The sequence below is a fragment of the Anomaloglossus baeobatrachus genome, chromosome 1, assembly GCF_048569485.1.
Source record: "Anomaloglossus baeobatrachus isolate aAnoBae1 chromosome 1, aAnoBae1.hap1, whole genome shotgun sequence".
Classification (NCBI taxonomy): Eukaryota; Metazoa; Chordata; class Amphibia; order Anura; family Aromobatidae; genus Anomaloglossus; species Anomaloglossus baeobatrachus.
Genome location: NC_134353.1, coordinates 139174494 through 139188098, shown reverse-complemented (window position 1 = coordinate 139188098; position 13605 = coordinate 139174494). Strand labels below are relative to the sequence as shown.

At 42.5% G+C, this 13605-nt stretch overlaps 1 long non-coding RNA gene across 1 annotated transcript in view; it reads right to left on the bottom strand.

Annotated features, from left to right (window-relative positions):
- Positions 1 to 9300: 9300 nt before the first annotated feature.
- LOC142290409 (uncharacterized) overlaps positions 9301 to 13605 on the bottom strand; it is a 158334-nt gene continuing 154029 nt past the window's right edge. The window contains exons 2-3 of the long non-coding RNA XR_012750299.1: positions 9845 to 9995; positions 9301 to 9766 (exon numbers count right to left, since the gene is read on the bottom strand). This is a non-coding gene — a long non-coding RNA (uncharacterized LOC142290409). The remainder of the gene's footprint in view (positions 9767 to 9844; positions 9996 to 13605) is intronic.

The following is a 13605-nucleotide window of genomic DNA, read 5'->3' as shown; positions in this document are numbered from 1 at the left end:
AGGTACACTGAGTGTGTGCTAGTATAATGGCTTAGTTATAATTAGTTGGAGTGTGCAACGCAGGCAGATGCGCTCTGCAAATGTCTTGGCACTAGTGGGACTATAGCAAAGTCCAATAGCCACGTATAGGATGCCACTAGGTACACTGAGTGTGTGCTAGTATAATGGCTTAGTTATAATTAGTTGGAGTGTGCAACGCAGGCAGATGCGCTCTGCAAATGTCTTGGCACTAGTGGGACTATAGCAAAGTCCAATAGCCACGTATAGGATGCCACTAGGTACACTGAGTGTGTGCTAGTATAATGGCTTAGTTATAATTAGTTGGAGTGTGCAACGCAGGCAGATGCGTTCTGCAAATGTCTTGGCACTAGTGGGACTAAAGCAAAGTCCAATAGCCACGTATAGGATGCCACTAGGTACACTAAGTGTTTGCTAGTATAATGGCTTAGTTATAATTAGTTGGCGTGTGCAACGCAGGCAGATGCGCTCTGCAAATGTCTTGGCACTAGTGGGACTATAGCAAAGTCCAATAGCCACGTATAGGATGCCACTAGGTACACTGAGTGTGTGCTAGTATAATGGCTTAGTTATAATTAGTTGGAGTGTGCAACGCAGGCAGATGCGTTCTGCAAATGTCTTGGCACTAGTGGGACTAAAGCAAAGTCCAATAGCCACGTATAGGATGCCACTAGGTACACTAAGTGTTTGCTAGTATAATGGCTTAGTTATAATTAGTTGGAGTGTGCAACGCAGGCAGATGCGCTCTGCAAATGTCTTGGCACTAGTGGGACTATAGCAAAGTCCAATAGCCACGTATAGGATGCCACTAGGTACACTGAGTGTGTGCTAGTATAATGGCTTAGTTATAATTAGTTGGAGTGTGCAACGCAGGCAGATGCGTTCTGCAAATGTCTTGGCACTAGTGGGACTAAAGCAAAGTCCAATAGCCACGTATAGGATGCCACTAGGTACACTAAGTGTTTGCTAGTATAATGGCTTAGTTATAATTAGTTGGAGTGTGCAACGCAGGCAGATGCGTTCTGCAAATGTCTTGGCACTAGTGGGACTAAAGCAAAGTCCAATAGCCACGTATAGGATGCCACTAGGTACACTGAGTGTTTGCTAGTATAATGGCTTAGTTATAATTAGTTGGAGTGTGCAACGCAGGCAGATGCGCTCTGCAAATGTCTTGGCACTAGTGGGACTATAGCAAAGTCCAATAGCCACGTATAGGATGCCACTAGGTACACTGAGTGTGTGCTAGTATAATTGCTTAGTTATAATTAGTTGGAGTGTGCAACGCAGGCAGATGCGTTCTGCAAATGTCTTGGCACTAGTGGGACTATAGCAAAGTCCAATAGCCACGTATAGGATGCCACTAGGTACACTGAGTGTTTGCTAGTATAATGGCTTAGTTATAATTAGTTGGAGTGTGCAACGCAGGCAGATGCGCTCTGCAAATGTCTTGGCACTAGTGGGACTATAGCAAAGTCCAATAGCCACGTATAGGATGCCACTAGGTACACTGAGTGTGTGCTAGTATAATGGCTTAGTTATAATTAGTTGGAGTGTGCAACGCAGGCAGATGCGTTCTGCAAATGTCTTGGCACTAGTGGGACTAAAGCAAAGTCCAATAGCCACGTATAGGATGCCACTAGGTACACTAAGTGTTTGCTAGTATGATGGCTTAGTTATAATTAGTTGGAGTGTGCAACGCAGGCAGATGCGCTCTGCAAATGTCTTGGCACTAGTGGGACTATAGCAAAGTCCAATAGCCACGTATAGGATGCCACTAGGTACACTGAGTGTGTGCTAGTATAATGGCTTAGTTATAATTAGTTGGAGTGTGCAACGCAGGCAGATGCGCTCTGCAAATGTCTTGGCACTAGTGGGACTATAGCAAAGTCCAATAGCCACGTATAGGATGCTACTAGGTACACTGAGTGTGTGCTAGTATAATGGCTTAGTTATAATTAGTTGGAGTGTGCAACGCAGGCAGATGCGTTCTGCAAATGTCTTGGCACTAGTGGGACTAAAGCAAAGTCCAATAGCCACGTATAGGATGCCACTAGGTACACTAAGTGTTTGCTAGTATAATGGCTTAGTTATAATTAGTTGGAGTGTGCAACGCAGGCAGATGCGTTCTGCAAATGTCTTGGCACTAGTGGGACTAAAGCAAAGTCCAATAGCCACGTATAGGATGCCACTAGGTACACTAAGTGTTTGCTAGTATAATGGCTTAGTTATAATTAGTTGGAGTGTGCAACGCAGGCAGAGGCGCTCTGCAAATGTCTTGGCACTAGTGGGACTATAGCAAAGTCCAATAGCCACGTATAGGATGCCACTAGGTACACTGAGTGTTTGCTAGTATAATGGCTTAGTTATAATTAGTTGTAGTGTGCAATGCAGGCAGACGTGCTCTGCAAATGTCTTTGCACTAGTGGGACTATAGCAAAGTCCAATAGCCACAGATAGGATGCCACTAGGTACACTGAGTGTTTGCTAGTATAATGGCTTAGTTATGAGTTGGAGTGTGCAGAGGACAAGAGGGTACAGTGGCAGGATTGTGGTGCTCTGGGTAGAGGAATGGAAGCCTGCCTTTCTATTCCCTCCTAATGGTGAAATGCAGGGAGGAAATCCCTGACCTTGGCTGCACAGACGCTGGCGCTGTTTTCAGGACCTGTCACCTTAACTCTGACCCTGCCGGTTTGAGCCCTTAAAAGGACTGCTATAAAGTGCTCTCCCTATGCTGTCTAACGCTGTGTATGCAGCGCATACAGCTGTATCGGCTATAGGACTCAGGATGACGGAGCTGCGACAGTGATGTCTGACACCCAAGACGCAGAAGGCAGATAATGGCGTCCGTGAAGAAAATGTCCGGTTTTATAATGCAGGGACATGTGACATGCAGATCCTATCACACATGCCGTTGCTTCTCTGGCTCAAAGTCCACTTAGCTTTGTGTGTGTCTGTGATTGGCTGACATGCTGGCCCGCCCCACAAGACGCGCGCGCTTAGGGAAGGAAGACAAGAAAAAAAAAAAAAAAAATGGCGATCGCCATTATAGAAACAGCAGTGATCTGAAGGCGCTGTTCACGCACACTATACACTGAAATGTGATAATAGTTTGATTCACAGAGTGACTTACACTATTACAGCAGAAACCAAGCTATGATTTAGCTGTTTTTTGGCTGCTAGAACCGTTCTCAAACGTTTCTAGAACTATCGAGCTTTTGCAAAAAGCTCGAGTTCTAGTTCGATCTAGAACATGCCCCAAAATCACTCGAGCCTAGAACTGGAGAACCACGAACCACGAACCGCGCTCAACTCTACCGCTTACTAACCCGCAGCTTCTGCTCACTCATTGAGTGATTACATAGCACAGGGGAGCATAAGCGTCTGATATAGCCCCTGATATAGCAGAGCTGCATGAGTTGAAGAAGAAAGAAGACAAAAGACCAGGATCGTGGAGGGGTGAGAGGGAGAAATAAACATTGAGTCCCTGAGTGTGTCTGTGTATTTATTTCTAATAAAGTATTTTTTCTCTGAGTGGTGTCTTTTTATAACCTTTTATTGGAGATTTTTAAGGGCCAGGTCAAACTTGCCTGACATTAAGAATCTCTGGCTTAATACTAGCTGGTAAAACAAAGCTGGTATTAACCCTTTATTACCCAGCATGCCACACGGCACCAGAGCCGCTGGAAGAGTTGGATACAGCTCCAGAAGATGATGTTTCCATGAACGCGCCATTTTCTGGGGCGGCTGCAGACTGCAATTCACAGCGATGAGGCCCAGAAAGCTTGGGCAAACCTGCGCTGCGGATTCCAATCCCCAGCTGCCTAGTTGTACCTGGCTGGACACAAAACTGGGGCGAAGCCCATGTTGTTTTTTTTTTTTTAATTATTTCATGAAATTCAGGAAATAATTGAAAAAAGGGCTTCCCTATATTTTTGGTTCCCAGCCGGGTACAAATAGACAGCTGGGGGTTGGGGGCAACCCGTACCTGGCTGCAGTACCTGGCTAGCATACAAAAATATAGCGAAGCCCACGTAATTTTTTTAAAACATTTTTGGCAAAAAACAAACAAAAAAAAAGCTTCCCTGGATTTTCCATTGCCAGTGAAGGTAACACCAAGCAGTGGGGGTTAGCAGCCAGTAGCTACTTGGATTACTCATAGCTAGCAATAGAAAATGCAGCGGGAGCCCTCACATTTTTTTTTAATTATTTATTTAAATAGCTAAAAAAAAATGGGCTTCCCTGTAGTTTGATTGCCTGACATCGCAGTACTGTAAAAATAAATAAATCATTAAAAAAAATGACGTAGCGCTCTGCGGTATTTTTGATTCTCAGCGCAGATAAAGCAGACGGCTACGGGCTGCCACCCCCATCCGCCTAGCGTTACCATGGCTGGCAATCAAAATACAGGGAAGCCCATTACTTTTTTTTATTTAAAAAAATAATTAAAAAAAAAAATGCGTGGGCTCCCGCAGTATTTTGATCGCCAGTCAGGTAAAGCCAGGCAGCTGGGGGCTGGGATTCTCAGCAGCCCGCAGCCGTCCCTGGAAATGGCGCATTATTTCTTAGCGCCATTTCCAGGTGCTTTACTCGTCCAGCAGCCATGATGGCGGTGGCTTGCTGGGTAATAAAGGGGTTAATACCAGCTTTGTATTGTCAGATGGTACTAAGCCCGAAATTCATGGTATCACGCCAAAATAGACATGCCCACCATGAATTTCTAGGAAACAGTAAAAAAACACAAACACAGAGAAAAAAAAATTATTAGAAATAAAACAAAAAACATTTAGAGACTCAATATTTATTATAAAAATCCTTAGTCATACGTAATCCACAGAGACAGTCATGTTAGCTTTATCACTGTGCACAGACACAGTCTATACACAGTGAGAAGCAAAGAGCAAAGTCAACTTTGCATCATCTTGTGCACAAACAGTGTCTACACTTAGTGAGAAGCACAGAGAGCCATGTCAGGTCTACTACATCGCTCTGGACAGAGCGATGCCGCAGGCTGACAGTGACGGGATGATTGCACTTGCGTCTCGCATTGCATCACCCCACTCTCCCGACAGGAACGCTTCAGCTGTGGAAATACATGCAGCTAACCCTCTGCCGTCGGGAGATTGTGCGCCGTGATGCGATGACACTCGCATCATGGTGCACAAGGAGCTTTGATGACGTCATACTCACGTGACCAGTCTGTAGCCAATGAGGTAATACATCATTCACACGTGACTGGTCACATGGGTATGACGTCACGGTCACGGCAGGTCCTTTTAGCCAGAGGTGCTTACCGGGGGGAAACAGCAATGATCAGACGGACGTGGAAGCAAAAGCGCTGGAAAGCAGAGTCAGCAGGACGCGTCGCGGGAACTGTAAGTATGATCCTAATTTTTTTTAATAACATCCTTTTTTTTTTTTAACAGCCTCTGGACCCGAACTGTAACACAAACGTCCCAGAAAGCTCATGTTCGGGGTCATATGCACGAACACCATGTGTTCGGTATGGACCCCGAACTTTACAGTTTGGGTTCTCACATCCATAGTATCCTATGTGACAGCATGTGACACCTCTGTGCGCTTTAAGGCCTAAAACACACTTCCGCAAAAAAAACGTCCGTATGACATGGTCCATTTTTCGGGTCCGTGTTCCGTATTTTTGGGGCGTTTCTCTGGTATGTATGGCATCCGTGTGATGGCGTATGCGAGCCGTGTGTACGTGTGGAATGTCCGTATTGACACAAAATACGTACGTGTGCAGTCTGTGTGCCGTCCGTTTGTTCAGATACATATTTTCACACAAATAACCTTGTTAGCCCTTTTAAATGTGCTCCTGGTGTGTTAAATTGGTCAATTAACTACCCAATTTGTTTAGTTTGCTTAAAAAAACCTTTAAAAACATGGCTTCAGAGCTCATTCTCACATTAGACACACTCCAAAATGTCACTCTCCAATGAAGCAACCATGTATTTGCTCTGGTTGATATCTAGGAGATTTGGGGTTAGGCGACATATATTGAAGAAGAGCCACCACTGGAGAAAAGGATGTGGATTCACCCCCTTGTGAAGCTCAGGAAAACACATGGGCATTTTAATATTTTATATGGAGAAATGCGGAAATTTCCTCCTAAATTCCAAGCCTACTGCCATCTCACCATGAATTCATTTGACAACATCCTTGGCCTTGTGTACCATCGTTTGAAGCATCAGGACACCTCTATGCGCCTTAGCATCTCCCCTGAGGAACGACTGTTGGTGACTTTACGGTAGGTGTTGTCATGTATACTCATGCTTTAACGGTTATATTGAAATACATGTTAAGTTGCTAAGGCATCATTTTGTAGATCACTTAACCATAGTGCAATTTAAAATTAAGATCTGAGAAGTCACATCTACCATTCTATCTCAACCAAAATTGAAGAAACAAGAGGCTTAACTCAAACAAGCTTGTTTATTAAACACACAATTAAATATTTTTCCAATATGGAAAGTAAAGATCACATATGCTTTTACCAACCAAAGAAATTATAAAAAAACATACAAAGTATCTCGCCAGTCATTGGATGATACAAATATTTGGTGTGAAATACAAATTACAGGAATAGTCAAAGTAATGTCATGTTTTTATTCTATTTCAGTTACCTAGCAACTGGGCAATCCATCAGCAGTCTACATTTCGAATTCTTATTGGGAAGGTCCACAATTGGCAAGATTATCCTGCATACCTGCACTGTGCTTTGGGAGATCCCTAGGCATCATGTCATGCAGCTGCCTTCAACACAGGAATGGATGCACATTTCAGATGAATTTTTGGAGAAAACAGCTTTCCCAAATTGTATTGGTGCCATTGACGGAAAACACATTAGAGTGAAGAAACCACCAACTCTATCATAAATATTTTTCTGTAGTTATTTTGGCCATGGTAGATACAAACTACTGCTTTTTATTTGCTGATATTAAGGCCTATGGCAGTGCCTCAGATGCACCCATTTTCAGAAGTTCACGTTTAGCAAGACGATTAATGTCTGATAGTTTAAGTTTGCCTGCACCAAGACCATTGCCTGGTACTAATGGCCCAATTGTCCCTTTTGTAATGGTTGCAGATCAGGGGTTTGCATTGACTAGGCACTTGATGCGTCCATATCCCAGAAGAGGGCTGGACAGATCAAAAGCCCTATTTAATAGCAAATTGGCAAGAGCACGTTGCTATGTTGAAGGTGCCTTTGGCATTTTGGCCTCAAGATGGCGCATTTATCAAACCACCATCCAACTCCAACCAACCACCGTCAAGGCTGTCATTAAATCGACAGTAGTGTTACATAATTACTGTAGATTACATGAAAGTAATGACGAAGACATTGAGGAGTTGCCTGCTTTAAATGCAGCATTTGTAGAGAATGGTAGTGTCAGAACCACTGTGTCCACTTCTGGTCTACAAGTGAGGAATCAGTTTAAAGAATATTTTAGTTTAAATCGCCATAGTCATGTATAATTTTGGCATTGTTATAGTTTTGTATCACTTGGTTACATAAGCACAAACACATATGTATTACAAAAGAGAAAATGACCATACATAGGTATAATTTGAGTTTTTTTGGTTGGTTGGTTGTGTTTATGGTCCCCATAAGCTATTGTGATATAACTATATTGTTTTAACATCAGAAATTTTTGTTTATCTAAAAACAGTACTACTGAATGTAAATGATTAATAAAATTATGGCAATTTTGATTTGAAAAAGTTAGTCCAGATTTATTATTTTACCTATGTATGTATGTTATCTTTTGCAAGACACCCTGTATTTTTTTTTTTTTAAATACAATTTTGTCAGGAACATTAGCCCATACAAAACACCATACTTTATTATGCAATAATGTCACGCAAACATAATTTGTTTGACACTATTGGAATACAAGTATGGGACCAGACCATATGCAGATACTGCATAGTGGCTGGATTTTGAATAATAAAGGTGTCTGAATGTTAGTGTAGTAGTTTATGCGCGTGCATTTTTTCCCTAAACCCAGTTTATTCTAATGGATGGTCCAAACAACATGTCCAGAGCAAGGCATCATTCTAACAGGCAGGTATTGTTTTTGAAGTGAAAGAGTAATTTGTATTGAATTTTTGTAAATGAAAACAAAAAATATGACCACATGTACAGTTAGGTCCAGAAATATTTGGACAGTGACACAATTTTCGCGAGTTGGACTCTGCATGCCACCACATTGGATTTGAAATGAAACCTCTACAACAGAATTCAAGTGCAGATTGTAACGTTTAATTTGAAGGTTTGAACAAAAATATCTGATAGAAATTGTAGGAATTGTACACATTTCTTTACAAACACTCCACATTTTAGGAGGTCAAAAGTAATTGGACAAATAAACCAAACCCAAACAAAATATTTTTATTTTCAATATTTTGTTGCGAATCCTTTGGAGGTAATCACTGCCTTAAGTCTGGAACCCATGGACATCACCAAACGCTGGGTTTCCTCCTTCTTAATGCTTTGCCAGGCCTTTACAGCCGCAGCCTTCAGGTCTTGCTTGTTTGTGGGTCTTTCCGTCTTACGTCTGGATTTGAGCAAGTGAAATGCATGCTCAATTGGGTTAAGATCTGGTGATTGACTTGGCCATTGCAGAATGTTCCACTTTTTTGCACTCATGAAGTCCTGGGTAGCTTTGGCTGTATGCTTGGGGTCATTGTCCATCTGTACTATGAAGCGCCGTCCGATCAACTTTGCGGCATTTGGCTGAATCTGGGCTGAAAGTATATCCCGGTACACTTCAGAATTCATCCGGCTACTCTTGTCTGCTGTTATGTCATCAATAAACACAAGTGACCCAGTGCCATTGAAAGCCATGCATGCCCATGCCATCACGTTGCCTCCACCATGTTTTACAGAGGATGTGGTGTGCCGTGGATCATGTGCCGTTCCCTTTCTTCTCCAAACTTTTTTCTTCCCATCATTCTGGTACAGGTTGATCTTTGTCTCATCTGTCCATAGAATACTTTTCCAGAACTGAGCTGGCTTCATGAGGTGTTTTTCAGCATATTTAACTCTGGCCTGTCTATTTTTGGAATTGATGAATGGTTTGCATCTAGATGTGAACCCTTTGTATTTACTTTCATGGAGTCTTCTCTTTACTGTTGACTTAGAGACAGATACACCTACTTCACTGAGAGTGTTCTGGACTTCAGTTGATGTTGTGAACGGGTTCTTCTTCACCAAAGAAAGTATGCGGCGATCATCCACCACTGTTGTCATCCGTGGACGCCCAGGCCTTTTTGAGTTCCAAAGCTCACCAGTCAATTCCTTTTTTCTCAGAATGTACCCGACTGTTGATTTGGCTACTCCAAGCATGTCTGCATGTGTATAATTCTGGTATCAATGATATCTGGCAGGGAACGTAAATCTTCATAACGCCTATGTTTGCGACCACGGATAGATTGGGCTACTGTGCGCATGGTATTAGTTGATATTCTTGGCTGTGTGCCTGCATGTTGCTGTGGACTACTCTCTGCCAGAACTGGTGAAGGGCCACTTTGTTGCCCTGTAGACTGGCCTGCAATTACATTAGTGGATTGACTTGTGCCCAAACCCAAATCAGAGGACATTTCTTCTGCGTCTGGCTGGCTGGTGTTGGGGATTGGTGGAGGTTGATATGAGGTTGGCTCCATCTCAGAAGCAGAGGTCGCTGTTAATACTGCTGACTGGGCTTCCTCACTATCTTCCAGGTTATCCTCTGTACTTTGATGATAAAAAAAAAAAAAATTAGTGTGTGCCTTTTAAATAAAACCACCATGTGATGTAATGGTAGAAACTTACTTTGGTACTTCCATAATGGGCATAAGAAAGCTCAGTTTTTCATAATGGACATATTTTTTCTTTTTTGCAGTGGCAGCCGTGGTGGCCACAGGGTTATACTCTCTCCTGAACTGGTCACGGGCTGAGCGCCATCGCCATTTGACAAGATCCACTGTAAAAAAAAAAATAAAAAAAATAAAATAAAATAAGATCACAAATTCTAACAATTGTAGATTCCAAAAAATTAGACATTAGTCTTGTATTGCAGCAATTGTACAAAATAGGAACACACATCCATGTGTATGAAAACAACAACCCATAACACTCATATAGTGACATAATAACACAATAACCATGGGAAACAAAAAAAGTTCACCAGTAAAAATCTTAAACCACTGAATAATCATTCATCTCCTTATAATTTAAAAAAAAAAAAATAAATAAATAAACATACAGTAAGCCATGAGAAACAAAATGACTACTAACCCATGAAGTGCCATATGTTCCACATATATTTTCCATTATACAATACACATTACTGTTACCATTCCAGACATGGTGACCCCAAGGAACTTGCATAATAAACCAAACATAGAAATACAACTCAAAATGTATAGAGAATTCTCTGCACATTAGCAATAGAAAAAGCACAGAAATGCAAACAAAAACAAACCCCAAACATGTTTAACCCCTTAAGGACGAAGCCAGTTTTGTACTTAATGACCAGGCCATTTTTTGCAATTCTGACCAGTGTCACTTTATGAGGTCATAACTCTGGAACGCTTCAACGGATCCCGGTGATTCTGACATTGTTTTTTCGTGACATATTGTACTTCATGATAGTTATAAATTTAGAACGATATTTTTTGCTTTTATTTGTGAAAAAATCGGAAATTTGATGAAAATTTTGAAAATTTTGCAATTTTCAAACTTTTAATTTTTATGCCCTTAACCCAGAGAGTTATGTCACACAAAACAGTTAATAAATAACATTTCCCACATGTCTACTTTACATTAGCGCAATTTCTGAAACAAAATGTTTTGGGGTTAGGAAGTTAGAAGGGGTCAAAGTTCATCAGCAATTTCCCATTTTTTCAACAAAATTCACAAAACCATTTTTTTAGGGACCACATCACATTTGAAGTGACTTTGAGAGGCATAAGTGACAGAAAATACCTAAAAGTGACACCATTCTCAAAACAGCACGCCTCAAAGTACTCAAAACCACATCCAAGAAGTTTATTAACCCTTCAGGTGCTTCACAGGAACTAAAGCAAAGTGGAATGAAAAAAAGCAAAAAATAAAATTTTACCTAAAATGTTGCTCTACCCCAAATGTATTCACTTTTAGAAGAAATAACACAACAAAATGAACCCCAAAACTTGTTACCCACTTTCTTATGAACGCGCCAATACCCCACATGTAGTCAGAAACCTCTGTTTGGACAAATGGGAGGGCTCGGAACAGAAGGAGCAATATTTGAATTTTGGAAAGCAAATTTGGCTGAAATAGATTGCGGGCACCATGTTGCATTTACATGTCCGCCAAGGTACCTAAACAGCAGAAACCCCTTACAAGTGACACCATTTTGGAAACTAGACCCCTTAAGGCTTCTATCTAGGGGTATAGTGAGCATTTTGGATCCACAGGTACTTCACAGATTTTGATAACGTTACGTTGTCACATTGAAAATTTTCATTTTTTTCTCAAAAATGTTGCTTTAGCATCAATTTTTTCACTTTTTCAAGAGGTAATTCCAAAAATGTGACCCCAATGTTTGTTACCCACTTTTTTATGAGCGCGGTGATACCTCACTTGTGGTCTGAAACCTTTGTTTGGAGAAATGGGAGGGCTTGGAACGGAAGGAGCAATATTTGAATTTTGGAAAGGAAATTTGGCTGAAAAAGATTGCGGGCACCATGTCGCATTTGGAGGACCCCTAAGGTACGTAAACAGCAAAAAAACACCACAAGTGACCCCATATTGGAAACTAGGCCCCTCAAGGAATTTATCTTGATGTTTGGTGAGTACCCTGAACCCCCAGGTGCTTTACAGAAGTTTATAACGTTGAGCCATGAAAATAAAAAAATAAAATTTTACCACAAAATTGTTACTTCAACCAGGTAGCTTTTTTTTTCACAAGGGTAACAGGAAAAAAATCACCATGAAATTTATTGCGCAATTTCTCCTGAGTTTGTTGATATCTTGTATGTGGTGGAAATCAACTGTTTGGGCACACTACAGGGCTCAGAAGAGAAGGAGTGCAATTTGACTGCAAAATTGGCTGGAATCAATAGCGGACGCCATGTTGCATTAGGAGAACCCCTGAGGTGCCTAAGCAGTGGAGGTCCCCCACAAGTGACCCCATTCTGGAAATAAGACCCCTCAAGGCTTTTATCTAGGTGTATATTGAGCATTTTGAATCCACGAATACTTCACAGAATTTGATAAGCTTAGGTTGCCATATTGAAATTTTCATTTTTTTCACAAAAATGTTGATTTAGCGACACATTTTTCACTTTTTCAAGAGGCAACAACAAAACGTGTACCCCACAGGTTGTTATCTAATTTCTTGTGAGCGCAGGGATACCACACATGTGGCCAAAAACCTTTGTTTGGATAAATGGGAGGGCTTGGAATGGAAGGAGCACCATTTGAATTTTGGAAAAGTTGAAGTAAATTGCGCGCACCATGTCACATTAGCAGGGCCCCTTGGGCACCTATACATCAGAAACCCCCCACAAGTGACCTCATTTTGGAAACTGGACCCCTCAAGGATTTTATTCAGGAGTATAGTAAACATTTTGAATCCACAGGTACTTCACAAAACTGTTGCTGTAGCAAAAAATTTCTCACTGTTAAGGGGGCTTTACACGCTGCGACATCGCTAATGCGGAGTCGTTAGGGTCACGGAATTGGTGACGCACATCCGGCCGCATTAGCAATGTTGCTGCGTGTGACACCGATGAGCGATTTTGCATCGTTGCAAAAACGTGCAAAATCGCTCATCGGTGACATGGGGGTCCATTCTCGATTATCGTTACTGCAGCAGTAACGATGTAGTTCGTCGCTCCTGCGGCAGCACACATCGCTATGTGTGACGCCGCAGGAACGAGGAACCTCTCCTTACCTGCCTCCCGGCCGCTATGAGGAAGGAAGGAGGTGGGCGGGATGTTCCGGCCACTCATCTCCGCCCCTCCGCTTCTATTGGGCGGCCGCTCAGTGACGTCACTGTGACGCCACACGGACCGCCCCCTTAGAAAGGAGGCGGTTTGCCGGTCACAGCGACGTCGCCGGGCAGGTAAGTATGTGTGACGCATCTGCGCGATGTTGTGCGGCACGGGCAGCAATTGCCCGTGTCGCACAACAGATGGGGGCGGGTACCCACGCTAGCGATATCGGGACCGATATCGCAGCGTGTAAAGTAGCCTTTAGGCTATGTGGCCATGATCCAGCGACACGGCGTCTAGTACCCAGTGTCAGCCTCCTGCAGAAATGTGAGTGTTGTCCACGGGAGAACGCAGCTGCCCATGCCCACGATTTGGGTTCAGGCTGCTGTGGACTTTAGTTCTATTCTACCTGCAAAGAACACTCATCTCCGCAGCATAAATTGACATCCTGAGGCTCGGGAAGCTGCGCCACAGGTCGATTTATGCTGCGGAGAAAAGAAACACAGTGGGCACGGGATTTCTAAAAATCCTGCCACTGTGCTTCTACTGCACAACGCAGCGTTATGGACGCAGGGAAAACACTCTGCGCCCAAAACGTTGCAAACCCTGATT